General features: G+C 40.5%; 1 long non-coding RNA gene across 1 annotated transcript in view; it reads right to left on the reverse strand.

Annotated features, from left to right (window-relative positions):
- Nucleotides 1-21923: 21923 nt before the first annotated feature.
- LOC129643557 (uncharacterized) overlaps nt 21924-27801 on the reverse strand; it is a 192871-nt gene continuing 186993 nt past the window's right edge. The window contains exons 4-7 of the long non-coding RNA XR_008710386.1: nt 24166-24264; nt 23599-23695; nt 23110-23173; nt 21924-22737 (exon numbers count right to left, since the gene is read on the reverse strand). This is a non-coding gene — a long non-coding RNA (uncharacterized LOC129643557). The remainder of the gene's footprint in view (nt 22738-23109; nt 23174-23598; nt 23696-24165; nt 24265-27801) is intronic.

Raw genomic sequence — 27801 nt, forward strand, 5'->3', positions numbered from 1 at the left:
ACCGTGAATATTTGAGGAATATTTGAGGCTTAGAGGAAGGAAGTGATTCTCTGGCAAACCCTTCATAGACCCACAATGCTCTTCCAAGATATATGCCTTCATTCAGCTACAAGCTCCTCTCATCACTCATCTCTGTTGCTTCACAGGAAGCCCAATGCCACTGGCTTAGCCTCAAAGATAGAAGCAAATCAGTAGGTGATGAGACAACTAAGAAAGCAGAATTATCCTAATAGAGATGAGTGAATTGGGGCCAGGATGCTGTCAGCCAGCACAAACATATTCACAGCAGACAACCTGTCCCTGGTACTGCCTCTACTCACCCAAAAAGTACACAGTTCCTCTGAGCACACTACAAGTGCTCCCAAAATTCATCAAACCCATCACATGGGTTTCTGATAATGTCTCTTAATAATCACCATTCTCCATAATTTCAATGTGTTTACTTTAATTGTCATCATCTGATTTTCACGCCAGTCCAGTGTATCTGCCTCCCTCCACAGAGAGGTGAAGAGTTTTCAATTGTAGTGGATTCATTTAGATGATCTACACATTCCACCTGAATGGGTGGGGATCCTGCAGCAGAACCACACACTCCTCATCCTGTCACTCCATTTGATAAAGTTCATGGCTGGAGGACTAGGTGCTGGTGGATAGCATGTGATATGGGGAAATGAACATGAGCCTGGACATCAGAATTGGGATCCGAGCCCACTCTATCCATTTCTAGCTGGGTGACCTCAGGTAAGTGCCTAACTGCTCTAGGTCCTAGATTTCTCCTTCACAAAATAGAAATAATATCTTCTTCTAGGGCTTCCCTGGTGACTCAGATGGTAAAGAATCTGCCTGCAATGTGGGAGACCTGGGTTTGATTCCTGGGTTGGGAAGATCCTCTGGAGGAGGGCATGGCACCCACTCCTGTATTCTTGCCTGGAGAATCCCATGGACAGAGGAGCCTGGCAGGCTATAGTCCATGAGGTCACAAAGAGTCAGACATGACTGAGTGACTAAGCACAGGGGTTGCTAGAAAAACTACATTAGGTAACATGTATATGGTGCCAGAGATAGTGTCAAGCCCATGGTTAGAGGCTCAAGAAGCCATGGTAAATATAACTATTATCCTCATTCTTGCTACTACTCCCAAAATAACGAACAAAAATTAGAAAAGCAGATACTACAGAAGGTTTGTCATAGCAAATGAGGCATACAAACACGTAGTCTTCAAAACACTCAACCGATTCTACCTTTGTGCACCCCAAACCATTTGTACATCTCTACCTGAGAACTCTGCCTCTGAACTGCAGTGTGAGCTCTGCAAAAACAGGAAAACTGTATTCATCAAGAGTTTCTCTTAATGTCTAGAAAGAATAGGAATTAAGAAATTCTGAATGAATGCAAAGCTGTTAAAACAAAAAACAAAACAACAACAACAAAAAACTTCCTCAAAAGAAATTTATTCCACAAGTTGATTTGGAGATGTACTAGCAAATGAGTTTATAATGCTACCCTAAATGTCATGAGGAGGTAGCCAACCTAAACTGTAATTAATTAAAAGTAATCTGTAAACTTGTCGAACGTAAATGGTTACAAAAGGATGCTAAATGAGAAAGAGAAAGACTCATGTAACAACAAAGGCAGGTGACGGTGGTCATCAGAGAGGAGAGCTAAAGCCAGGGGGTCACCTGTCTCCTGCTATGCTCAGCAGGAGGGTGTTCAGACTGGAAATGTTCTGGCTCTTCCAACAGAAACCTCTCCTGGGACAAGAGACACAATTCATCAAGCTACCAAGACTTGGCAGGACCATCCCTCGAGGACACCAGCTTTGATTCTGTATTCACCAAGAAACCTTCTGAACTGTCATGTGTTTTTCGGAGTGAACTCACAGTCTCAGGCCAGGAGTTTCCCCAGCTTCCAGTTAATAAAGCTGCATTCTAACTTACATATCAGAATTCGGGTGGAAGAAGGTATTGTCATAAGCCAATTATCCAGTGCCTAATTGTGCCAGGAAAAAACTAAATAGGATTAAATTGTTGGTGCTATAAAACTATGGACTGGACTTATAGCTAAGAAGGTCCAGGCCTGCTAACTTTACCTGTCACATCACTTCAACAAGTACAGTGAAGATTACAGGAAAAGTTAAGGGCTGGGAGGAAGCCCCAGCCTTCACTGTTGTTATTCCCTGTTGGGTCCTTCAGAGTTCAAAGAAGCATCATACAGACTACAACACAAAAACAATTCCCTTTGTCTCAGTAGACTCCAAGCAAAAGATCAAAAGGCAATAGGTGTGGCTATGGCTAAAGAACTACTGGTTAACTGTATTAAAAAAAACAACAACAACAAACTTTTGACAGGGCAATTGATTTATTATAACAGAATTATTATAAAGCATAAATTTATAAGGTATACAATTATTGGTCTCTTTAGTTTTCAACATTCAAACATATTCTGTTAGTCATTTCTAGACCCACGACTCTTCAAATGACACCAAAATAATTTGCTGATTCAATGCAAATAAATCAAACTAATCATTTTCTTATATATCCAAAATAACTACCTGAAGACTTTTCTTTAACTTTACAACCAACTGGGATGGCATTGCATGGATAAGGTATGGATGATCTATGATCATTGAGTCCAGAGAAATTCCCAATGTATTTCCATCTGGACAACATGAAAAGTATCAGGAGCCACTTACACTTACTTCTGCTTATAGTTGCAACAATGCAACATGGCTTTAAAAATCTTTACTTGTGGAATTTTCAATTGCTATAAAGTTAGAATCTCTCTCTGAAATTCTTTCTTCTACTCTGTGTCTATGTACAATAATCTCCAGCCACACCAGCGTATCTGGAACTTTCATTCTCCATGTATGAGTCTGAGTCTATGTAATTCTCTTGCTCAGATGACCTACTCCATTGCCTGATTCTTGTCTCTCCACATTCAATTTTCTTCTCATCCCCTGTTTATCTTTCTGTTTTCTATCCTGCTGCTGTCCAATAAAACTTTCTGTAATGTTGAAAATGTTCTATATACACACTTTCCAATACAGCACCCCTAGTGACAGGTAGCATTAAATGAGAGAAGCATTACAATGTGGATAATGCAACTGAAGAAGTAATTTTTAAAAATTTTTCATTCATTTAAATTTAATTTTAAATAGTTACATCTAGGTAGCAGTTACCATACTGAAGAGTGCATAATTCCAATGCATTGAAGTAATACTGGAGTTCATATTTTCTATCACTATAGTATATGTGTATAATCTTCATCTCTTAGAAATAAGAAATTAAATTTATGTGGCTCCCAAATGATTTCTCCCTTTCAACAAAACCATGGTCCCTGATCATTTATTTAACTCCCTCAGCTTGAAATCTCTAAGGAGTTCAAGGAAGAAAAAGGAATAGTGAAGCCAAGAAGCAAGAAAGAGAAAAAAAAAATTTTTTTTTTCAGGCTATAAACTTGAGCAGCAATGTAAATCCATGAAGCCATTCCCTCGAGTCGGCTTTGGCCCTGCCTATCAATAGAACATTAATGGCTGATTAGCAAATACTGAATATTTGTGGATTTGGCATGAGGAGAGCTGTGCCTGGGCCCTTTGATGAGACCTCCCAGTGCAGAGATTTCACAGGGCTGCCGCACTCTGCCGGGCCAGAATCGGAAGTCAGCCAGGAAAACTGCTCGCGCCTTGAACCTGCGGGTGATTCAATCTAGAGCAAAAGCTCCGCCTACAGGCCGCAGAAGTTAATGCAGTCTGGCTAACAGGGTCTTCATTCATCCTGACAAGAAGCCTATACAGTAGAAAATCTCATCTCCAAATCCTGCCACAAAATCACACGTTCATGGGGGTGTGAGGAGATGGATAAAGTGAAGCATTTGTCAATTCCATCTCACCAAAACACTACCTCCCTGATTCCACCAGAGCGAAGCACTTCATTTCAGAACAAATAGCCGTTCATCACCGACCTCCTTCCTAGGCATAGTTTAACTGGACACCAGGGTCTTAAGTCCTTGTCACAGATCCCAATTCTCTGCTGAATGTATGTGCCACTATACACCTCCTTCTTTCATTTGGAGAATGAACAATGTAAATGATTTCACTGACAATGAAGTACTTATTAAGGAATTCAGAGATAGAATTAGTTCCTCCTACTTTCTCTTCATTTAATGACAATGGAATAATCTATTGTTACATTAAATGCATTAGAGACGAGCATAATAACCCTGCTATTTTTAGCACTTCGCCACCACCTTTACTGGATTTACAGTATTTACAGGATTTACTTTATTAGAGGCAATACAGAACTGAGGTTTTTAGGTTTCCTTTCTGACCCTGACTCCTTATGGCATTTTAATCCAGACTGCCCTGGACAAGGAGGTGGCCCTGAGACCATGGGGAGGCGAGTTTCCCTGGGGAGCCATCTGAGGTTGTGAACTGCTGGGAGTCTGAATTCCTGTGAAGGAAGACCACCTAAGAATTCAGGAATTGGGACCATTTGGAGTTTAATGGCATCATCACCAGAACCCAGGCTTTCTGATCGTTAGAGGTAAGGCTATGGAAGCATAGTTGGCCACCTTGCTATGACCTGTAAACTCTGCTGCATCTTTCATATCTGAGTTCCAGTTTCTATTTACCTCAATGGCACGGAACTAGGTGAGGGAAGGTGAGGTCATGGAATAGGGTCAGAGAGCCATACCAGAATACCAGAATTGAATATTCATTCATTCACTCATTCACCCCTTCATTTGCTCATGCAGTGTTTATTCAGCTCTAATAGGCAGACATGGTACCAAGACCAGAGAGAGACATGGTTGTGGATTTGCAGAACTCATGCTCTCTGGTGGCCATCTGACAAAATATGTTAGGCCAAAGCTCATGTTTCTGCTGAGCTCAGACAGTTATTGCAGGAGAGTTATGCTAGGTATCATCTATGTTAGAAATATGGGAACAAAAATTCCAGTCGCAGCTAAGTTGTTCCATTCTCATCCTATTTGCGATCCTAGCAAATTAATTTTCATTTATTCTCCAATCAAATATTTAAGGACCCTGTACTGTATGGAAGGCATTATACTGGGCTTTTTATAGGTTCTGTGATCAACACAAAGGTCCTCAAGGAGTTCACAGGCACAAAAAAAAGGAAAATAAGACAAATGCATAAATAACTATACTAAATTGAAAAATAGACAAAATTGCATAAGAAAAACCAAACAGATAAAACTATTAGGAGAATCATGGGATACTGGGATTGATGGAAGGATCAAGAAAGTTGGAGGACGTACAATCTGAACTTAATGAGAGTGTGATTGTGACAAGTGATTCAATGAAAATCAACAGAGCACTAAAAAAACACCATTAAATCCATTAACCAGTTGAGCTTCACAGCAGCTCTGTGGGATCAAGTTACTTTTTTTTCTAAGTGAGAAACTGAGTCTTGGATAATTTAAATGACTCATTAATACAGAGATCACTTAGAATGTTTGCCACAACCTAGCTACCTAACTTCAGAGCTCTGTACATACCAAGGCAAATTTACCACTCCAAACTCCAAATGACTCAGCAAATTTCTCCAATTTATATGATCTCATAGCCTTTCATCTCTTTTACAAAGTATCTTTATCATTTCCAAGGCAGGTGGAAATGGAAGGATCCATGCCTGACAAAAGGATTCAAGGGAGTGGTAGATTGCATTCCCCCCAAAAGATTACAACATTTTTGGTTCCACATGTACATCCATAACAGGCATTCTCTCTCAAGAAGTACAGTCTGTGTCCCCTCATCTTGAAACCAGGAAAGTCTTTGTGACTACCTGGACTAGTAGAGTACAGCAGAAGTGATGCTATCTGACTCCTGAAACTAAGCCATAAAAGGTGACATAGCTTCTGCCTAGCACTCCGTCTCTCAGGTTCTTGTCCTTGGATCCCAGTCAGCAAGCTTTGAAAAATCCCAGGCCATGTGGAAAGGCCCAAATGAGAGATTCTGAGACTCTGGCTCTCATCCCTAGCTGAGATCCCAGCTAGTGATATTCTCAGTTCACTTTAGTCTTTCAGTCATGTTTGACTCTTTGCTACCCCATGGACTGCACCACTCCAGGCTTCCCTGTCCATCATCAACTCCCAGAGTTTACTCAAACTCATGTTCATTGAGTCTGTGATACCATCCAACCATCTCATCCTCTGTCATCCCCTTCTCCTCCCGCCTTCCATCTTTCCCAGCATCAGGGTCTTTTCAAATGGGTCAGTTCTTCCCATCAGGTGACCAAAGTATTGGAGTTTCAGCTTTAGCATCAATCCTTCTAATGAATATTCAGGACTTATTTCCTTTAGGATGGACTGATTGGATCTCCTTGGAGTCCAAGTGACTCTCAAGAGTCTTCTCCAACACCACACTTCAAAAGCATCAATTATTTGGCGCTCAGCTTTCTTTATAGTCCAACACTCACATCCATACATGACTACTGGAAAAACCACAGCTTTGACTAAACAAACCTTTGTTGGCAAAGTAGTGTCTCTGCTTTTTCAAATGCTGTCTAGGTTGGTCATAACTTTTCTTCCAAGGAGCAAGCTTTCAATTTCATGGCTGCATTCACCATCTGCAGTGATTTTGGAGCCCCCAAAAATAAAGTCTGTCACAGTTTCCACTGTTTCCCCATCTATTTCCCATGAAGGGATGGTATACCAGGTGCCATGATCTTTATTTTCTGAGTGTTGAGTTTTAAGCCAATTTTTTCACTCTCCTCTTTCACTTTCAAGAGTCTCTTTAGTTCTTCTTCACTTTCTGCCATAAGGGTGGTGTCATCTGCATATCTGAGGTTATTGATATTTCTCCCGGCAATCTTGATTCCAGTTTGTGCTTCATCCAGCCTGACATTGCACATGATGTACTCTGCATATAAGTTAAATAAGCAGGGTGACAATATACAGCCTTGACACACTCCTTTCCCGATTTGGAACCAGGCTGTTGTTCCATGTCCTGTTCTAATGGTTGCTTCCTGACCTGCATACAGATTTCTCAAGAGGCAGGTCAGGTGGTCTGGTATTCCCATCTCTTTCAGAATTTTCCACAGTTTGTTGTGATCCACACAGTCAAAGGCTTTGGCGTAGTCAATAAAGCAGATGTTTTTTTGGAACTCTTGCTTTTTTGATGATCCAATGGATGTTGGAAATTTGATCTCTGGTTCTTGTTAGGAATTAGGAATCTGGTTCCTATTAGGAATCCTATTAGGATTCCTGATAGGAATCTCTGGTTCCTAGTGATATCTTATTAAACAATAAATCACTGACCCTGGAGATGAGTGGGAGCTCTGAGATGTAGTATTTGCCAGTTGCCATGGTATGAACACTGCCACTACCACTAATTTCATACTATCAACATGAAGTCATTGAAAGTGGACTGGAGACACAGATGTACACAACTGGCTTTGTAAATCAATGCAACTAGGTGCCAGCACAGCACTGCTCCCACCATAGTCTGCAAAGACTTAGCCCCCAAGTGAGTGACCCACCTCTGAAGCAAATGCTCCAGCCCTCAGTCCAGCTGTCCCAAGTGATGCCAGGTGGAGCAGACACTGACTCCCTCCCAAAGACCTGCCCAAATTTCAGGTTTATGGGTGATTGCTGGGTTTTGATAAGCTTTTAAGCTACATACCAAGTGTTAGAATGGCTGTTATAAAGCATGAAGTAACCAAAACAAATGAATAAATGTGAAGGAGATGAAGACTCCAACATGACCTGCAGGTTGTAACATCAAAAGGTTGACAAGGCAATTTTATGCTTGAAGCTAAGGAATCTACAGTTAAAATTTGTGAGTTTGAAAACCACAATCAAATAGAAAAGAGAGCAACTGATACTGGCTAGACATTAGGTGACTATCTGATAAAACTAAGATATTACTGGAGCCCAGCCTAGCCTCTAAGGGAATTTGTGCGTTTTAAAAGAAACAGTCAATGGAACAAATTAGAAATCCTCAAGGGGGCTTTCCAGGTGGTTCAGTCGTAAAGAATCCTCCTGCCAATGCAGGAAACATGGGTTCAATCCCTGGGTTGAGATGATGCCCTGGAGAAGGAAATGGCAAACCAATCCAGTATTCTTGCCTGGAAAATCCCGTGGACAGAGGAGCCTCATTGAGCTACAGAGAGTCGGACATGACTGAGTGACTAAACAACAGCAAATAGTTCTCAAAGCCATGTTAGTCAGAGGTATTCTATGACTAAAATCAACTAATGCAGTTGCTTATAGGTGAATTCACAAGAAAAAGACATTTCAATGAATACAGTTTGCTCAACTTAAAATGTCATCCCATTAGGAAACCAGATTTCCTTAAATCTTTTATGACTGTTACAGATCTGCTGTTGGCAGATCCTAGCAAATGATGAGACAAATTATTAAGTACTGCTGCATTAATGTTACCAGACAAATTTAGAAGTATCCCTAGGTCTTTGGTATATGTGATTATGGAAGTGATTTCACATTGCAGCATACTATACAGTCATATTTTCTGCTGGCTAAATGTTCTTAGTTTGTAAATGGCATTAAGCATACCAATATTTCATGAAGTTCTTCTCAGAAGATGACTTGCTCTATAGGTGTTTCGCCAACTAAACAAGATTGAGAACCACTAACTTAAATGAATCTGTCATTAGTTAAAACGTAAGGATGCTATTTTTTTCACAGGTTGGAAAGACTCTATATACTGTCTCTTCTCCAAACAACTGTCAGGCCCTCACCACATGACAAAGAGAATGCTAATCAGCAAGCTGACATCTTACTTCTGAATGGCTTACTACTCTGGCCTTAAAGAAGCAGAAAGAAGCCAGCAGTTTTCTGAAGGCAAATTTGGCCTGAAGACACAGAATCACATGGTGGTCCAAAGAGACATGTGATTATAAGATTAGACTGTATAAATATAAAATGAAAATTGTAATCAAGCTCTAGGGATGAAAGCAAGGTGATTGAAAGTAAGAAGGGACCCAATATTAGAAATCTTAGTTCTACCATGCTTAGTTACTTTGAGAAAGCGTGTGTGTTACACTAAAGTCTTAAGAACTGTTTTCTCAAGAAAGACTGTATAATAAAAGAATCTATCACCAATAGACTAAAAAGCCAGTCAATTCCAGGAAAAAAAATTCCCCAAATTTATACCTTTTATATAAAAACTATAAAATATAAACAAAAGGCATAAAACACTGGATAGTGTTATAGACCTCAATATAATCACAGATACCCAAAACTGATGGTTGAATTTTCCAATATTTGGACCGCCTAATAAAAATGCTAGTTAGCCAGAGGATTCTGAGTTATATAAAATACAGTGATAATTACTTATTGATATTCTTTGAGGTTTATATTTCACTAATTTCAAAATGTATTTGAGACAGCATTCTTTTTTAGATCAAAGTTGACTCTTAAATTTTCTCCTCTCTCTCATAACAAGATTATTGATAGCTTTTTTTTCTTTATTGTCATTTGATGCTTCTCAATAATTTTAAATATTGAGGAAACAAAACTCCTCTGAGTTTCTTAATCAGTCTTATTGTAGCACATATTCTTGCTAGAGCAGTCTTCTTTCTAACACTGGCTGGGGTACAGAAGTGCCGAGTAGGAAGGGAATTGGTACCACTGCCTTCAAAGGACGCTCCAGTCAAAGACTTTAAAACAAAACAAAATCTTTTGCTAGCAAGGGTGTGATAAATTCATGTGCTCATATGACTATTGGTCTACATGTGACAGAGCTTCAAAACTGCTCTTATCCTTTGACCCAATAAGTCAAGGAATTCAGTCTGAAAATTTTTTCAAAAAACATTTTAAAAATTAAAGTAAAAGCACATTCATCTTATTGCAAGATAGAACAGAATTTTAAAGGAACATAAATGCCAAGAAGTTTAAATATATTCTAGTATATATCTATAGAGAATAATAATTTATAGCACTCACATGCACTATGATTTCATTTGTGTATACATCTGTGTGTGTTTCTGTTTGAGTGTATGTGTACCTGGAATAAAAAGGAAACACATATAAATCCCAACAACAATTATTTCTAGTCTAAGAATTGTGATATTTCTATTTTCTTCCTTACATTTTTCTATGCTTTCTAAATGTTCTGCAAAATGGATAATATTTTCAGAATAATAAAAAAGAATGATACTATAAGTTTCCCTTTCGTGTCCTTAAAAAAAAAAAAAACGGTCAGACTATCCAATTCTCTGATTTTTCCAGAAAGTCTGATGCTGGGTTAATTTATTTACACCTTGATCGGACGTGCTCCGCCAGGACTGCTTCAGCTCGGCTCTCCCCTCATCACACCTTCCTGAGAGCTGCCCACTCCAGAGGCCTGCAGCTCTCTGTGTACCAAGCAGGTCAAAGGTGTACGGCTTTCTCTCTCCTATCCACACTGCTGCTCTCAACTTCCTGCTTTTGCTCCAGCTTTATAAGCCAGGAACTTGCTTGTCACTTCTGAATGACTCACTACTCTACTTTCTTTTCCTCTCCCATTGTCCAAGTCTTACGCAAGCAAACGGATTGACTTTAGTAATGTTCTTTCTATTTTTCTCACCATCATGAAACATCTAACCGATAGGGTCCACATGGGGTCTCACTGATACGATGGCTCGTCATGTCAACCTCGCAAATAAAGAATAAATCACAGTGATCCTTGAGATTGACCAAATTGCCCAAATGGCATCCTGTTATCTCACTGGTGCCTATCTTTTCAAAGCTGCGAGACCACCAGATTCCAGACCTCTGGCTACATGACCGCCCCTTCAGAGAGTTGTTCATCAGTGAGGTATAAGAAGGACTCCATCAGAAAGGGAACACACTGGCTCTCCTTAAGAGCCAGCCACCCTCTCTTTTCCCTCTAATAAATTTCCCTTTCCTTGCCTGACTGCCAGGCTCACTCTCTTTTTCTCTGCACTTGCCTTTCACGAACAGCCAGTTTTCTTTCTGGGTTCACATGTAAGTAGAAATTGTGAGCTCCCACAATTGTATAATTAAGAAAGAAATCTGTCATAACTCTGAACCATAGTTCCAATTCTTTGTTGTGTTTATCTTCTTTGACACTTTTATACAAAGATCTGCAGGAAAACATTAGTCCCTTGAAGTTTCTGGGCCCCTCATGTATATCAAGAGGCCAAGAATATTTATACTCTTTAACCCAATACTTCATTTCTGGGAGTATAGCCCCCCTATCCAAAATCCAAAACTCAAGGAGGGAATATGCTATGAGATATTCACTGTAGTATATCTTGTAAAAGAAAAAATTAGACATAACCCAAGTGACCAAAATTGAGAAATCCTTAAATAAGGTAAGACACAACCGTAATGTAGTATTTTTTTTTTCAGTTATAGCCATTAAAGTTAATGGCTAAGACCAGGTAGCAATGGGCAAACATTTAAATAGTATTTTAATTTTTAAAGAGGAGGGCATGGCGACCCAGTCCAGTATTCTTGCTTGGAGAATCCCCATGGACAGAGGAGCCTAGTGGGCTACAGTCCATGGGGTCATAAAGAGTTGGACATGACTGAATGACTCAGCTCTTAATTTTTAAAAAAGCAGTCCTTAAATAAATTATAATCTAAGCCAAAGGGTGCAAGAAAATCTGGAAGGACAAACAGAGATAACAAGAAAAAAGCCTCATTTCCCTCCTCCAGTTAGTTCCTTTTGTTAGTCTGGAATATATTCAAACCCCGGTAAAAAGGTGCATATTAACAGGTCTAAAAGTCCTAATATTGCGGGATCTCATTACCCACCTACAGACTCAAGTGGAGTTTCCTTGCTTCCCACTTACCCCACCACAGCAGGGCAGTTCAGTTCAGTCTCTCAGTCATGTCCTACTCTTTGCTACCCCATGGACTGCAGCACGCCATGCTTCCTTGTCCATCACCAACTCCCAGAGTTTACTCAAACTCATGTCCATTGAGTCGGTGATGCCATCCACCCATCTCATCCTCTGTCATCCCCTTTTCCTCCCACCTTCCATCTTTCCCAGCATCAGGGTCTTTTCAAATGAGTCAGTTCTTCACATCAGGTGGCCAAAGTATTGGAATTTCAGCTTCAACATCAGTCCTTCCAATGAATATTCAGGACTGATTTCCTTTAGGATGGACTGGTTGGATCTCCTTGGAGTCCAATGGACTCTCAAGAGGCTTCTCCAATAGCCATAGTTCAAAAGCATCTATTGTTCGGTGCTCAGCTTTCTTTATAGTCCAACTCACATCCATACATGACTACTGGAAAAACCATAGCCTTGACTAGATGGACCTTTGTTGGCAAAGTAGCAGGGCAGTGGTGACCTTCTAGAGAAGGAAAAGTTCTGTGTCATAAACCTGGTGAAGTATTTCACTTTGCTCCCACCTAAAGGCTTCTGCTTAGAAAAAAATCAGACTGAAGACCAAGGCTTCCCACTGTCCCACCAATCATCTATGACTCAGCATCTCTCCGAGGATCTGCTGGTGCCCCAGGCACTCTTCCTAGCAAGGCTCTGACTCATACAATGGATTTTAGCAAGTCTGCAGAAAGGGACCTCTAAGGACCAACCAGACAGTCACTTGGGAAGGGAATTCCCTCTTAGAAACACCTGTCTCTGGACTGCCTGAGGCCATTCCCCGGGGTGGGAGCTGCTCTTAGCTTGACCTCTGCTAGAACTTAATCCCTCCTGTGACTACATCCCTGGTGGTTTAGAGGATAAAGTGTCTGCCTGCAATACAGGAGACCCGGGTTTCAATCCCTGGGTCAGGAAGATCTGGAGAAGGAAATGGCACCTCACTCCAGCACTCTTGCCTGGAAAATCCCATGGACGGAGGACCCTTGTAGGCTACAGTCCATGGGGTCACAAAGAGTCAGACACGACTGAGCAATGACACACGTGACTACGTCACTCCTGCCAGACTTACTGATACCACTGTTCTCCATTTGCTCCTTAGCTTGCTTTGCAGCTCTCTTCTGCCTCCTACTAGAATGTTCTTCTAACACTTCTTATTAAGTCAGCTGACCCTTTTTCTGTTTCTCAAGATGCTTGTACTTGAGGCTTCCCCCCACCACTCCACTCAGTGTTTGAAGAAAGGTAGTTCACTTATCCTGACAAGACTCAGAACCTGTTGAGGCTCCAACAGCGTTCCCCTGCTCCATTCTGTCAGTGCTTCTGGTGAACATAGACGACCCAGGTAGGAGCAGGTCCAGATTTACACTTTGACTACCAAATCTATATGCATCATCACAAGGTTGATTTCAATGCTGCACAAATTCCCTAGCCTTCCAGCAAGAGGAAAATCTCTCATTAATGAGAGGGGCTTCCCTGGTGGCTTAGAGGTAAAGCATCTGCCTGCAATGTAGGAGACCTGGGTTCGATCCCTGGGTCAGGAAGATCCCCTAGAGAAGGAAATGGCAACCCACTCCAGTACTCTTGCCTGGAAAATCCCATGGACAGAGAAGCCTGGTAGATTACAGTCCATGGGATCGCAAAGAGTCGGACACAACTGAGCAACTTCACTTTCAACTTCACTTAAACTCCCAGGAGACTACACTGAAGGCATTCCCTTGTGAGCTCAATTGCCTTTATCCCACCCCTCCTTCAACCCAAGATACAATTTTTCTCAAGTCCTAAATTCTGGGTTCCCAGGTTCCTTAAATGCACATTTTTGTCTTGAACTTTAGGAAACTACATGTACATTGAAAAAATAAACTGGGAGAGATATATCCAGGTTATCAATACAGATATTAATGTAGTAGAATTACAGCTGACATTTCTCAAGATCCTTATTTTCCAAATTTCTATATCACATTTCACAAGACTATCTCAATATCCTCACCATTAATCAAACTCCCAACAAAACCAACCAGAGTATTTCTTTTATTTGGTCTTTGTTTTGTTTCCCCCAACTTCTACTCTCCTCTCTGGTGGTAATACCTAATTGTGATCTCAGCCATCCATCCACCCATCTATGCATCCACCCATCCCTTTTCCATCCCTACCTTAGCACAACCAAGTAAGGAAGCCATGAGCTGCTTTTAAAAAGAGAAAGCAAGAAACACTCAGTGGCAGCCACAGGCACTAATGTGAGAAGCTGGAGAAGGTGTCATTTTTCACTCAAACTGACATTTAAGCTGTTTCATAAATATGAAATCAAACTTGAGGGTCCAGATGGGCTGCCGCCCCCTCTGCCTTTTGCTGGAATGACATGCTATTTACCAGCCTCAGAAAAGGGACTAAGGAATGAAACTTTCAGAAGATGAGTCACTGAGGGAAATGATTGATGAGTGATGAATGAACTGGAGATTTTTTCATACAAGAATCAGGAGACAGTCACTGCAAGATGGACAGTGATCTCCAGCGTGTACTACAGCCACAGTCAGGCTGTGACAAGGAGCAAGGTGGTCACATTTTTCAGGAGCTGCACAGAGAACAAGTCAAGCTTATCCCCAAGGTAGAGGGAGGCATTTCCAAGGGGATAGGGTCAGGTTTCGTGGATGATCCTATAGCAGCCTCTGTTCCATATCATACATGCATCATAATAAGAGTATCACATGAAATCACCTATAAAATTTGAGTCTCGAGGACATAGGAACCTGCTAGGATCTTCAAATCACAAAGTCCAACAGTACTGCCCCACCAAGTGCTTCCTAGAGAGCTGTTTTGAAGGTGAGCATTGCAGAGCCTTGTCTGCACACCCAGAGCCCTGTAAAGCGGGACGTGGGGAGGAAGGCAGGATCTTCCAGAGCAACACTTCATCCTACTGCTGGGCTGCAAAGCTACAATATGCTCCCAGCCAGGGAGATGGAATGTGGTTCTCATCAACTTAGAGGACACCGAGAGTTCCCTGGCCTTCATCTCTCGGGTTCCTCCTCATAACTCTGAGTCTTAATTTCCTGAGAAACAGAGAAAGAGACATCTTTGTTTGCTTTATAGCTGTTGATGATAAGAATGATGGAAATCTTTTTTAAAATGTATTTCAATGACAGAAGTGAAATTTTAATGATAGCCATAAGCTTGAATTTTCTTCATCATTTAACAGGCAAGAACTTGAGGTTGTGTATGGCACTTTCTTCAGTGAAAATGTGGTGGTGATATGTAGACAGAAAATGTGAACTTCAGCCACACACCTTCCCCCGAATGGCAGAACAGACCTTTCAAAACAGGGCAGATTCCAGCTACACTGGTCAAATTCTTTGGAGATACCAGCTTTGTATGTAAATTAGCACTGAATGAAAGAGTCTTGTTATATATCAATAGATCAGCTCTACTTACTTCTTCCAAGCACTCTTCTGCAAAACAGAGTCCTCCAGAAGGGGCTTTAACATTAACAAAAGGTTAAGATAGGAAAAATTCTCTCCCTCTGCTCCTCCCCAGGTCAACAGCACCGTAATACTTAATACATAATCCTTGCCAAAGCAGTAACAATGTCTCCACCCTATTCCAACTCTGAATTGAATAAACACACACACACACACATACATATACACACACACACATATACACACACACATACACGTTAACTCAGAAGATATTAATTGTTTAGATTGATTTGATATGGTATACTCAACTTTCAAATTGTTCTAAAGGAAGATTTCCATTGAATGGGCCATTGACTTTCCAGCCTGCCAGGATTACTAACTCCAGACACATCGTCTTATGCTCACATGCAGATATCTGTGGCAGGGGTCCCATTATGGCTATTTGAGAGAATCACTCAGGCATGTTTGGACTAGAATATTGGTAGTTTCCATTACAAATATGGGAAAATGTGCACCGATTCAGGGCATATAGAACCCAAATGTAAAGCTGGTATAAAGAAAATGTACCATTTAAAAAGAACTAGTCTCTTCTCTGCTATTTAGGATCCTAATCGTTTTATTGATATCCTGGGCCATATGCTGGCAACTTCCACACTGAAGAAATTCAAAGGTTTAGCAAAAGAAAGTTCTATCTCAATCTCATTGGTAAATATTAAAATCTACATTCAATTTAATTCAGAAAGCATATCTTATTTGAATACTATGTGCTTAATCCTGTGCTAGACATAGAATAGGGTTTTTTTTTAAACATTGGGTTTTTTCCTACATCTAATGGCATATATACTTACTATGAAAAATTAAATAATAGCAGAAAGCAGTAAAGAAAGTACTCAGCTAGCTCATCATGTAGACAAATCTTGTTTTGTTTTCATAGTGATTTTATGATCTCCTATGAAGGACAATGGAAGTAAAGTGGGGGTTTGTGGGTAGGAGGTCAAAGTTGTTATCATAACATAAAACAATATGACTAGAAATAGTCTCTCCAGATACACCCCAAATAGCAGGACTAACTACAATGGAGAAAGGTCTACAGTTAAGTACTTCCCCAGGGGAGTGTCAAGTATCTACAGAAGAAGCAATAAGAGACAACAGGTGGGAGCAGGGACAAGTAAATTGTCTCAGAGCCCTGCAATTTCAAATAAAACAGTGTGACAGAGGTGGCAGTCCTAAGATAAGGCAGAATGAAGAAGAACTAACTGGCAGTATCAGGAAGATCTGAAAGCTGGAGGCAGAACCTCAGCCGTAGGGCTAGTGTACAAGTTCTCTGGGGCAGACAGGAAAAACTAAGGTCTTAACCATAAGAAATTGGGCATAACAGATCTTCAATACAAGGCATAAGATTTGAGAGAACACAATAAGAATGCAGCCGCCAACCTAGAGGCAGGAAGTGGTCTCCGGAACCAAAGGACACAGGATTAGAGCCAGGCATGCAAGAACACTAACCAACCAATTTATACACTGCACGGAACTTTCACTTTCAGTGTCACATTGTGCCTGTCCCCAGGTCATCCATTTAATAAATTCATCTACCATGTGCCAGGGCCCATAGTAGGGATGGAGCACCTAGAAATGGAGAATTTAGGATGAAGAAGGCATGACCCCAAGGCTTCCGGAATATGGTCAAGTGTGATTCGTGGCTCCTGAACATCACAGCACTCAAAAAGAGAAAGAAGGCATCCTGTCCTATGTCCTTTGTAACTAATTGAAAAGTTCACAGAGACAGCCTTAGATCTAAAGGTAATGACTTAGCGAAATTACACCTACCAAACAACTAGAACTTAAATTTCCATACAAGTGAGCATTTAATTTCTGTCCCACAGGGCTGCACTTAGAGCAAGGGGTCCTTTTAAAATTCCATAGAATAGGCCCTGCCGTGCAGATCACCAGAGAGCCTGGAGGTGGATAGGCTCTAATGAGCTGCCACGTGACTTGGGTAATGTGCAACTCTGAGGAAAGACCTCTTACAAATGCTGGATGATGAATTTAAGGAAAAACATGGAACCCTCAGCTTCAGTGAATGAGGGAAAATTAAGACAATGAACGCATGGGGTTCAGGCCTGGGAGTATTCTAGGATCTGGGGAACTTTAAGTAATTTGAACCCAGTTTTCCTCTTTCTCCAGTTCTCCACCCAAATGTTCTGTTGCTAGGACAACAGGATGCTAGCAGGCATAAGGATGTGTCTGCTCCCTGCATGCTGTTGCCTAGCAACAGGACTCTGCAGAGCCTGGGCTCATGCTCTTTACACCTACCCTGCTCCATCCCTTGCCTTGACTTGCTGGTTGCTTTCGCAACCCCCAAGGCAAAGAAACAAGAAGCAGGAGAGTGCTAAAGGCTTAGGATCTGATCCTCTCATCAACAGCCTAGTATCAATACCAGGAGAAAACCCAAACCTGGATTTCACCCAGCTTAACCCCTACATCATGAAGTCATCAAATGTAAACTGACAATTACAGCTGAATGGAATCAAAGGATGATTTGACATTCTTCAGATTTGAAATCCAGTTATGGAGTCCTAGTCTGTAATCACCATAAGGGTGCTGTGATAAGAAAAATACTAAATCACTGGGGTAAAATTAAGAATTTTTATACCTAGAATGAGACAGGAGAAAATGAGAGATTTTTAAAAAAAAAAAGGAAAGAGAAAGGGGAAAAAGAAGCAAAGGAACAAGAAATAAAGGGTGGAAAGGAGGAGCAAGAAAGAAATGTGAGGCTTCTAACTCACAACAAATAATATTCATTTGGAATATGATAGTGTAAACTGGAAAAAATCTATAGCACTATGTGGAGTAGGATCTGATGTCTAAATGAATAACAACAGAGCTTACTGGGCTTCTTTTTAATACCAAGCGTCACATTAATACTTCACATAGATTACTTACCTCTTCATAATAACCCTGCAAGATGGATGTCAGGAAAATAATTTTGCAGCTAGGACTCAGAACAGTTCAGTGACTTGACCAAGACCACACAGCTAGTAAAAATGGCAAAGCTAATAAAAATAGAAAGTATTCAAGCCAAAATTAGTCTAACTCCAAATTCCATGTACTTTCTCAACATGTACTACAATAAATAAAGTGTGTGCAAAACTTGGGAAATCATACAAATTTGTTTAATTGGGGACCTTTTAAAGGATCTACAAATATGCTTTTCTAACATTAAAGGATTGTTTTTTATTGAAGTTTTAATGAAATAATTTGTGAAAAGAAAATCCTCTCACCAAGTCAGAAAGGAAAAGCTGATCCTTTAACAGAGTGCTCAGTAAAAAAATATCTAGAGTCTTTTGGGTGAAACTGGAGACAGGAAACTCCTGGGTTTACTCCCATTGAAATTCAAATTTTGGAAATACCATGGAAATATGGGAAACTTTTTGAAAAGCAACCAGTATATATGGAAAACTAACTGCTAAAGGAAAGTCAAATATAAACAAAAAGTAAGGTTCCACTGAAACCTTATTGACCTCTATTATGGATCTCCTCTCTAGTAGCAATACAACAACCGTGGTGAGAGAACACAGAACAATGCACAGACAGCAGGGATGGACACACACAGATTCCTTTTCTCAGGCCCTCAAGCCTTCATGATAATAGAAGGCATATGGCACATTGGTCCCATCAGTCTGGTAGCTGTGCCCAGGCTTGCCTGGCCTAGGCTTAAGCAAGTAACCATGCCAAGAACATCTATTTCTCATTCTGAAGGGTGAATTCAGGCGTGCTCAGAAAATTCTTTTGTTTTAATCATTAGTTCCCATAGTAAAGAACCTTTACATATAAACAGGGACCAGGTCAACCCCATCATACTATTACTGTCAAGATCCTGGCACCCTATCAGTTCAGTTCAGTCACTCAGAGGTGTCTGACTCTGCGACCCCATGGACTGCAGCACACCAGGCTTCCCTGTCCATCACCAACTCCTGGAGCTTGCTAAAACTCATGTCCATCGAGTAGGTGATGCCATTCAACTAACCTGGCATCCTAAGTGCACTAAATCAGGTTCACAGGTAAACAGCCCCATACTTCTCCCATGTAAAGTGTTATTATTATTATTTTATCGTGTATGACAAATATTTTTCAGAAATAACCTGGCTTTTCTAGACGATCAGGGCCAAACATGTAACAGGCTTTCCTGCTTTTATACATGGAGCTGTATGAGGTAACTACATGAAAGAACTCACTAAAGTAATAGAGTATGTAATTGGTAAAAAAATACAAATGCTTATATGGGTAACAACACAAGGTGTAGAGACTAATATTTGTCCCACAATACCCATTCTGTCTGTCTTTCAACCTGAGTCTTCTGCATTGCAGGCAGATTCTTTACCACCTGAACCCACAGGGAAGCCCATCTTCCTTTCATAGCCACAGGAATTTTAACTCAGCATACAGCCACTCAGGCCAAAGTCTGGCCAACAGGATATAAGTGCACTTGTTGTGTCTTGAAACTTTAAAGAACAACTATTGCACAAACTCTGCCCTTCATCTCTTCTGTCCTTTCCCCCCTCCACCTTCTGGAATGCGTAAGAGAGTCACACGAGTGATGGCAGAGAAGGAGCTAAAAGCAGTGGAACAAAGCCACTGCCGTACCTCGGGACTCTCCCCACCATGTTTTATACAGGAGAGAGGATGTAAGCTACTATCTTTTTAAAGCCTCTATTTGTTGGGTTTTATTATTTCCTTCAACCAAATCCAATCTTAAGTAATACACAGAGATTACAGCATAACTCTTATAGCCTAATTGGCTATCTAGGCAGGTAATAATTTGAATGACCTATAGCGGAGGAGAGATCCTGAATAGAAATGAGGATTTAAACTGTCTCAAGGTGAGACTCTCTCACCCTTCACTGGTGATCCAAGGAATTCTTAGTGTCTTCGTTAAGGAAACAATTTTTCTTGTAGAATGCAAAATAGGATGCTCTCTTTAAAAAAAAAAAAAAAAAAGATTTTATTCACAGGCAAAAGCCTATCTTTTAAAGTTTCCATGCCACTCCCTCGAGGAAGGAGATCCTCATCAAATCCTCCTGAGCACACACCCATGATGCACACCCAGAGGTGCTGTGTCTCCAGACATTCACAGGAAGTGACATCCCAGAGGCCTGCCACCAGAGCCCTTGTACTGATAAGAAAGCAAATTTTGGGAATAATTATGACACTTATCCAGCAAGATAGATGAATATAAAATATGACAAGATCTTTTCAATGTTTAAAGACAATCTGTGCACGGAAAATGTGCAGGACTCACATCAGTCCTGTCCAACAGAAATACAACGCCTACCACGAATGAGAGCCACATATGCGATCTTACAGCTTCCAGTGACTACATGGGAAAAACGCACAATAAGTGACTGAAAATACGAACACTATCTTTTATTTAGCCCAATATGTCAAAAATATTATAAACATATTATAATCCGTATTAAATAAAACAATATATTTGACATTCCTCTTTTTTAACAAAGTTTTCAAACCCAGTGTATATTTTACACCCAGGATACATTTCAGTTTGGGCTAGCCACATTTCCTAATGCTCAGCAACCACTGTGCGGTGGCTACTGTATTTGAATAAATCTAGAGTACGCCATTCACTGATTAGTAGAAATAATAACATCACTAAAGTGACTTGGGCCTCTACAGTTTTCCAATGCCAACCAAGACCCCTGTTTTCCAGTCATACTTCTATGTAACCATAGAAAATGAAGATGACATTTTGTAAACAGCTACCGAAATGGTGATGCTATTACTGCCTCTCACAACCATTTATCCAAATCTTACTGATTGTGAGGTTTCCTTCTATGCTAATCCTATGTCTACTGTTGCGCTTAACCTCATTCTTCTGATTCTGTCTTCCACAGAGATACAATGACTGAACTCCTTGACATAGGAGTCTTCCATGTTAGGAGACAGAAAACCCCAGACATTCTCAACTTACCAAGATACAAAGGTCGTGGTGATGTAGAAGGGCCACAACCAAATTCCAAAGCCTTCAGTCTCAGAGTTTCTTTCTGCCAACTCTCTTACAGCTACCTCTGTTCTACAGTCTAGTCTATGACCAGAGACACTCCAAACGCTTTCCTTTCATCACAGCACAATACTGAGCATAGCTTCTGATTCCAGAGTCTACTCAGACCGGAGAAAAAGAAGAACAGAAGAAGGAAGAAAAAGAAGAAAAGGATACAGAAGAAGCAGCAGAAATGAGGAAAGCAAAGAAATATGCTATGCCCATTCACATGATTTGAGGGCTGACACTGGAACAGAAATCTGAGAAAAATATCTGCCTCCCCGACTTGCCTATTGGAAATTCAAGCATCAGTAATTTATTTCTTTTAGCTAATCCAGGAGTCCATGAGTACCCAGTTAAAATGCAAATAACCCTAGAAAGTAAAATACCAAACCTTCAGGTCTTACTATAATTTAATTCATCAAATACAAGCAATTTGGTCAACCAAGCAACCCCTGGGGAGGCAGGCACGAGTCTAGTGAGTCTGACACATGGGGTGGGAAAGAGCCAGGAAATGGAGCCAAGCCTCTGGGGCCTTAATGTGGCAACCTGGAAGACCTGAGGGGAGGGGCCCCAGCAGCAGCAAAGGATGCTGATAAAAGGACTGAAGGTAGCAAACCCTGACCCTTCCCACCGTCCACAGCCAACCCTGCACAGGACATCTATGACTTCACTCATCAGTAAAAACAACCACCACTCTCCATTATTTTTCCAAACTCTTCTCCAATCTTTCATCACTTTACTATGAATTGGCTGCTTTGGGTGATCTGTATACACTTCTTGAAGATATAAAGAATGCAACATGTCACTGTCACTTCAGTTCTCATGTTTTATTAAGATCAGTGTCTTCTCCTTGAGCCCAGTAAGCTTCCTGTTTTCCAGTTTCTTGACCCAATAATAATGAAATAAAACATGAGATCTTGGGACTTTTAAAATTCAACTGGACAATCACTCAAAAGCTAACACTTGACAACAGAGCTCAGAAATAGGAACACCTGGAAAGGCCCAACAGTTAAAATTTTTTAAAAAGGACGTTTACCACCTCATAGCTATAAGCAGTTATTTATTCAGTCATTCAACAGTAATGACTGAGCAGACACTGTGTGTTTGGCAATGTGCTCAGAGAACAGAAGTAAGTAACAGGCAGGTTAATACACACCTGTGTTGGGCACCATCAGAGATGTTCCCATGGACAAAGGGGGAACATTTTCCTAGATGCTGGCTCAGGTAAAATGGTTAGCCAAAGGTGTGGTCCCTTCCACTCTCACAGGTCCAGTATATCTCTCCCCAAGCAGACTTCTCAGGGGAACAGTGTTCACCAGCCATAAATATATAAAAAGTTGTGCTTCCCTCTTGGAAAGCAAAGAATGAGGACAGAGAAGAAAGAAGAAGACAAGGGAAGAACCAGAGTCGAATCTCCTTCCAAGTCTTCTTTTCCATTTATTCTCAAGCAGCAAGCGTCCTGGAGATAAAATTAGTTCAGATCAGCTTTTTGGTCTTGCCAGTCTTCCTCAAGCAAATACAATGGAATAAACTGGACCAGTCTGAAGGGCAGGCACTCCATCCACTGTCACTACCAACTTAGCATCATCCTCAAGTGTCCCTAGAGCCCTGGGCTCTGGCAGTAACCTCTGAACTAACAGAAAGATACTAGGGTAGGATGGGTCTCGAATGTACCCAGAGGAACAGGCCCTTTGTATGCTGGCCCTGGATCTAATCAGACTTAAGTGATTTCCACCTTCATTTCCAACACATGTTCTTGACAGAAATAAGGAAAGTGGATAAGAAGCTCCAATGCATTACAAAAATCACATTCGAGAATCCTAATACCCACTTCAAGGTGAATTCCTCTTTGGTAAACATGTCGTCTGTTTGCATTTAATTCTTCTACACAAGCCCTGCAAGAAAGTTAGTCAAATTGATAATCGATTCACATGATCTTTGCTCACTCACTTATTAAAATACACCAAACAGTTAATTCCCTTCTCTGCTGGGAGCTCTCACTGGCTCCATGCAGCCTGAATGTTAAACAGCTACTCAAGGCTCCAGGAATACAGCAGAGTCATTAGGTGGTGGCTGCTTCAAACCACTGAGAGCAAGTCTCTGAAATGGAGGGCCTCGCTGTCCCTTCTGAATCTTTACTGAGCTGATAACCAACAGAAGAAAAAGAAGACCTAAAGATCTCAAAAGGACCTGACTTAGTTGAAAAATCCACCTTCCCTGTCTCACTCCTTCTGTGTGAATAAAGGGAGAGAGAAGAGTTTTTGAACATGCTTCATTCCACCAGCTACAACACGAGACCACTAAACACAGGGGTTCGTACCTTACAATTCCCTGCCAAGAGCCTTTCTCCATCACTCCCCTCTTTATCCTGGTCCAGAAGCTGATATCATATCAGAAAGTGTAAGTACACTGAAGTGCTAGAAGAAAGCCAACAGATTGCATGTGCTGAGTTGCTCAGGCGTGTCTGACTCTTTGCAACCCCATTAGACTGTAGCTCACCAGACTTCTCTGCCCATGGGATTTTTTCAGGCAAGAATGCTGGAGTGGATTGCCATTTCCTTTTCCAGAGGATCTTCCCTACCCAGGGATCAAACCTGCAACTCCTGTGTCTCCTGCACTGGCAGGTGGATTCTTTACCTGCTGAGCCATCGGGGAAGCCCAGCTTATAGTGTACAGATTAGGCAAATATAGTGCTCTGGCAAATCCCTTCTCTTTACAAAGGATAAAACTTTGGGCCCCAGCAGTGACTTGGTGGCCAAGCTGTGACTATTGGCCAGGTTTCTCAACTTCCAGGGTAATATACTTCTCCCTCTAGCACTCCAGCCTTGATGCAGTAATGAAGATGTAACTTAGAGCCTTTCTGAAACACTTGGTTCAGTTTTCCTACCTCAGAGTATGGTACAAATGTTCATGTTGAGCTTTTCTCTGCCACTGCACTCATTCATTCACTGGACGGTCACTAAGGGACAACACACTGTGGTAAATCCTAGGGAATATCAAAAATGAATGAAAACTTTTTAGTATGTGGAGAATGGAGAGTTAAGTGATCATGAAACAGCTAAGTTATAATTCGATAAGTGATAATGGAGATATTTACAGAACAATAAAAATGCATAGATATGATAACCAAACTAGACCGCACTAAAGCACATAGTAGGTGCTCCACAATGCAAGTTCATCTCCTCTGCACAGCAGTTAACAAGGGCTGGAGTGTGAAAAACCGGCCTCAGGATTTTCTAAGGAGCTTTATGAATATACTGGAGTATAGCTCTAGAATCTATATTGTGAATTATTCCCTAGGGTGTCCTAAAACACGGTAAGTTTTAGAACTACATGCTTGTAGTAATAAAGGAGAAGAAAAAATTCCCGGGGAGTTTCAGAAAGACTTCACAGAGGAGATGATGCTTAAAGTTTTAAAAATAAGCAGGAGCTCCAGACAATTATTTGCAGGGTTAGAAGATAAAAAGAAATTATAATTTTTCCATAGCTTTTATATGCTAGAATTAGGACCACTGTATTAAAGTTAGTATTTAATTACAATTTCTAGCGATCTGTTTTAAAATATATGGCTCACTCAGTGAGGTAAAGAGCAGCCCATCAATGGAAACATTCAAGCCAGACTGGTTGACTAAAGGCCCCAGGTCTTTTCTATTTGGACAGATCTTCACCATCGTCTACTGTGCCTGTTATGTTATATGCTCAATTGACTTTGTCAGTAAGTGAATCATACAATTGAGTATATGAACAAATGAATAAATAAGTATAATTAATGTTTTCTTTTGCAATATTGATGCCAGCCTGTATCTACTCTTGTTATTTCTTAAAAAACTGACACTAAGGACTGGGTCTTATGCATTTTTGCAAACTCATTCTCAACTACCCTTTCACACAGGATAGATTCAAAAAAATGTATAAAACGTTGACTGAATCCCTATCAAATCCTATCTTGTTAGTGTTATCCATTGTTTCTAGATTTTGAGACTTTTTTTAGCTCAGTTCTGAAGTTTAGAGGAACTAAACTCCAAGATCTCTTCAAATGCTGTAACTGGTGATGCTATGAAAGGACAGCATTTCTATGAATTTATGAATTTATTAAAATCAAATTACCCCTGCTGAGTACATTAATAGCTGTCTACTTATCCTCAGAGTGAAGCTTCAGGGAATGAAAGAGAAGCTGCCCTTCAAGGTGCTGACCTCAACAACCAGGTACCAAGCATCTCTTCTGTGCCAAGAATGAAGAAGACTCACAGAGATAAGCAAGTACATCCTGCCTCAAAGAGTTCACCAGTTTTGTTTCTACGTCACTCTCTTCCATAAGAGATCTATACCTTTGAACAACCAAACACAGGTCATGTCTTCTGAAACTAAATAAAAGCCGATTCCATGTTTAATGTCTTTAGGTTATTAGGTGCCAAAAAGGTGCAGAGAATAAATGAAATAAACAAGTAAATATTTTTCATAGAAGAGAATATTTTTTCAGTGCCTGCCAGATGCCTTAGTCAATCAATCCAAGACTTACCAAAGCAAAAAGAGGGAGATGAAATAGAGACGACTGAGGAGCCTTTTCTATATAAGTTGTCATGGTAGAGATGCAAGAAAGTAATCAGGGGATGGGGAGAGAAAGCACAAAGAGACTCGGGCTCTGCACTCCTGACACAGAAGCAGGTAGATGCAAACACACCTGGCTCTCAACTGACTATCGAAGCAGTGGCCACTGTGCATCCTTCAGCCCATCTCCCAGCCTCAGGACCACCATCCTGTGGGCCACCAAACACTACCGCCAATCAGTGGCTTAACATCCCTGATATTTTTTCTACAAATGAAGAATACAAAAGCATTAGTCCTTTCCTTCTGCAGGTGTCTACTGCCTGCCTGAGCTCCAAAATGTATAACCTAAAATGAGATAATTTTGCACAAAATAGGAAAGACCAAAAAAAAGTTTCAAAGAACTGCCTTTTCTACTCAATGGGGAAGATGAGAATAATTTCTTTATGAAACAAAATTAAATATTTTCCAAGCTTTTATCCTTTTCTCTTTAACCCCCTTCAGGTTCAAATCTAATTTTTTTTTAAAGAGCCACCAAATTGATTCTAAGAGAATAATTGCTAAGGCGTGAAAGTACCACCCATTTCCTGGAAACAGGCTGTGCCAAGAGTCGTTTCTTAATTTTCACCCTATTAGGGTAATTTCCTGCCACTGTAGGTTTTTTTCCCTGCAGCAGTTCCTGCATGCGGGCTTCCTGGCTCCTTCACAGCTGTTTTGTCAAAGCAGAAGGAAAGAAGACCATTAACATCTTTCTGGAAATAGATGCAACAAATGCCATTGTCCTATTAGCCTGCGACAGGGGAAAGACGAAGGACGGGGAAGGAACCGATACTGTGACAGGCGAGGGTTTGTCACCTTCAAGATCTTGGTGGCTGTGGTTATTTGACCTGCAGTGACACAATTTACAAACCCACTGTTGTAAAAGAAAACAGATGATTCACAAAGTTAGAAAACACAATTTGCAAAAACGTTCACCCTTCCCAATTTAAGCAACAAAATCCAAGTTAAAAAAAAAATCACAATACCATTTTTTAGCTTCTTTTTTTAATAATAAAATCAGATCCTGATAAGGGTCAAGAAAAATGGATTTTTTCCTACAATATTGATAGCATTGTAAATTTAAATAGCCTTTCTGAAAAGCAGTTTATCAATAAATACTAATGACTATAAAGATATTCATGCCCTTTGATCCAGCAATATTACTTACTGAAATTACTCCTAAGAAAAATGTAAAAAAATAAACCTGCGAGTCCAAATATATTCACTGCACTTTTATTTATAATAGTGGGGGAAGTGGGGGTAATATATCTATAAATAAATTATTGAGTAAATCATAGTCCAATGACTAAATAGACCATTGAAAGCATCCTAGATTAGCACCTGGCATATAGCAGGTGCTCAATGCTGACTGTGTAGAAATGATAAAAATGCTTATAAAATAAAATTAAGTGGAAAGTATCTCATACAAACGTGCATGCTTATTACAACTCTGCCAAATATGTATAAAGAGAATAAAAGATATCTTTAAAAATTTTTAGTAATGTGTTTTTTAATACTTACACACAAGGTAAAAGATTTAAAGATAAATGAATCAACTTGTCTTCCTTGATGTCAATAACCTTAGGCTGTAGGGTAGAAGAATGCATTGGTATACATCTCTCTCATTCAAACTGGCCTAAAAGTCACACAAAGAGAGGAAGATAGAGCACACAGCACTTATGACAGACATGGAAGATGATCAGTAGTCAGGCTTTGAATTGCAGATGGATATGCTACTGGAGATCAGTGGAGAATAGCTCCAGAAAGAATGAAGGGATAGAGCCAAAGCCAAAACAATACCCAGTTGTGGACGTGACTGGTGATAGAAGCAAGGCCCAATGCTGAAAAGAGCAATATTGCATAGGAACCTGGAATGGTAGGTTCATGAGTCAAGGCAAATTGGAAGTGGTCAAACAGGAGATGGCAAGAGTGAACATCG

This window comes from Bubalus kerabau, chromosome 2 (assembly GCF_029407905.1).
Source record: "Bubalus kerabau isolate K-KA32 ecotype Philippines breed swamp buffalo chromosome 2, PCC_UOA_SB_1v2, whole genome shotgun sequence".
Classification (NCBI taxonomy): domain Eukaryota; kingdom Metazoa; phylum Chordata; class Mammalia; order Artiodactyla; family Bovidae; genus Bubalus; species Bubalus kerabau.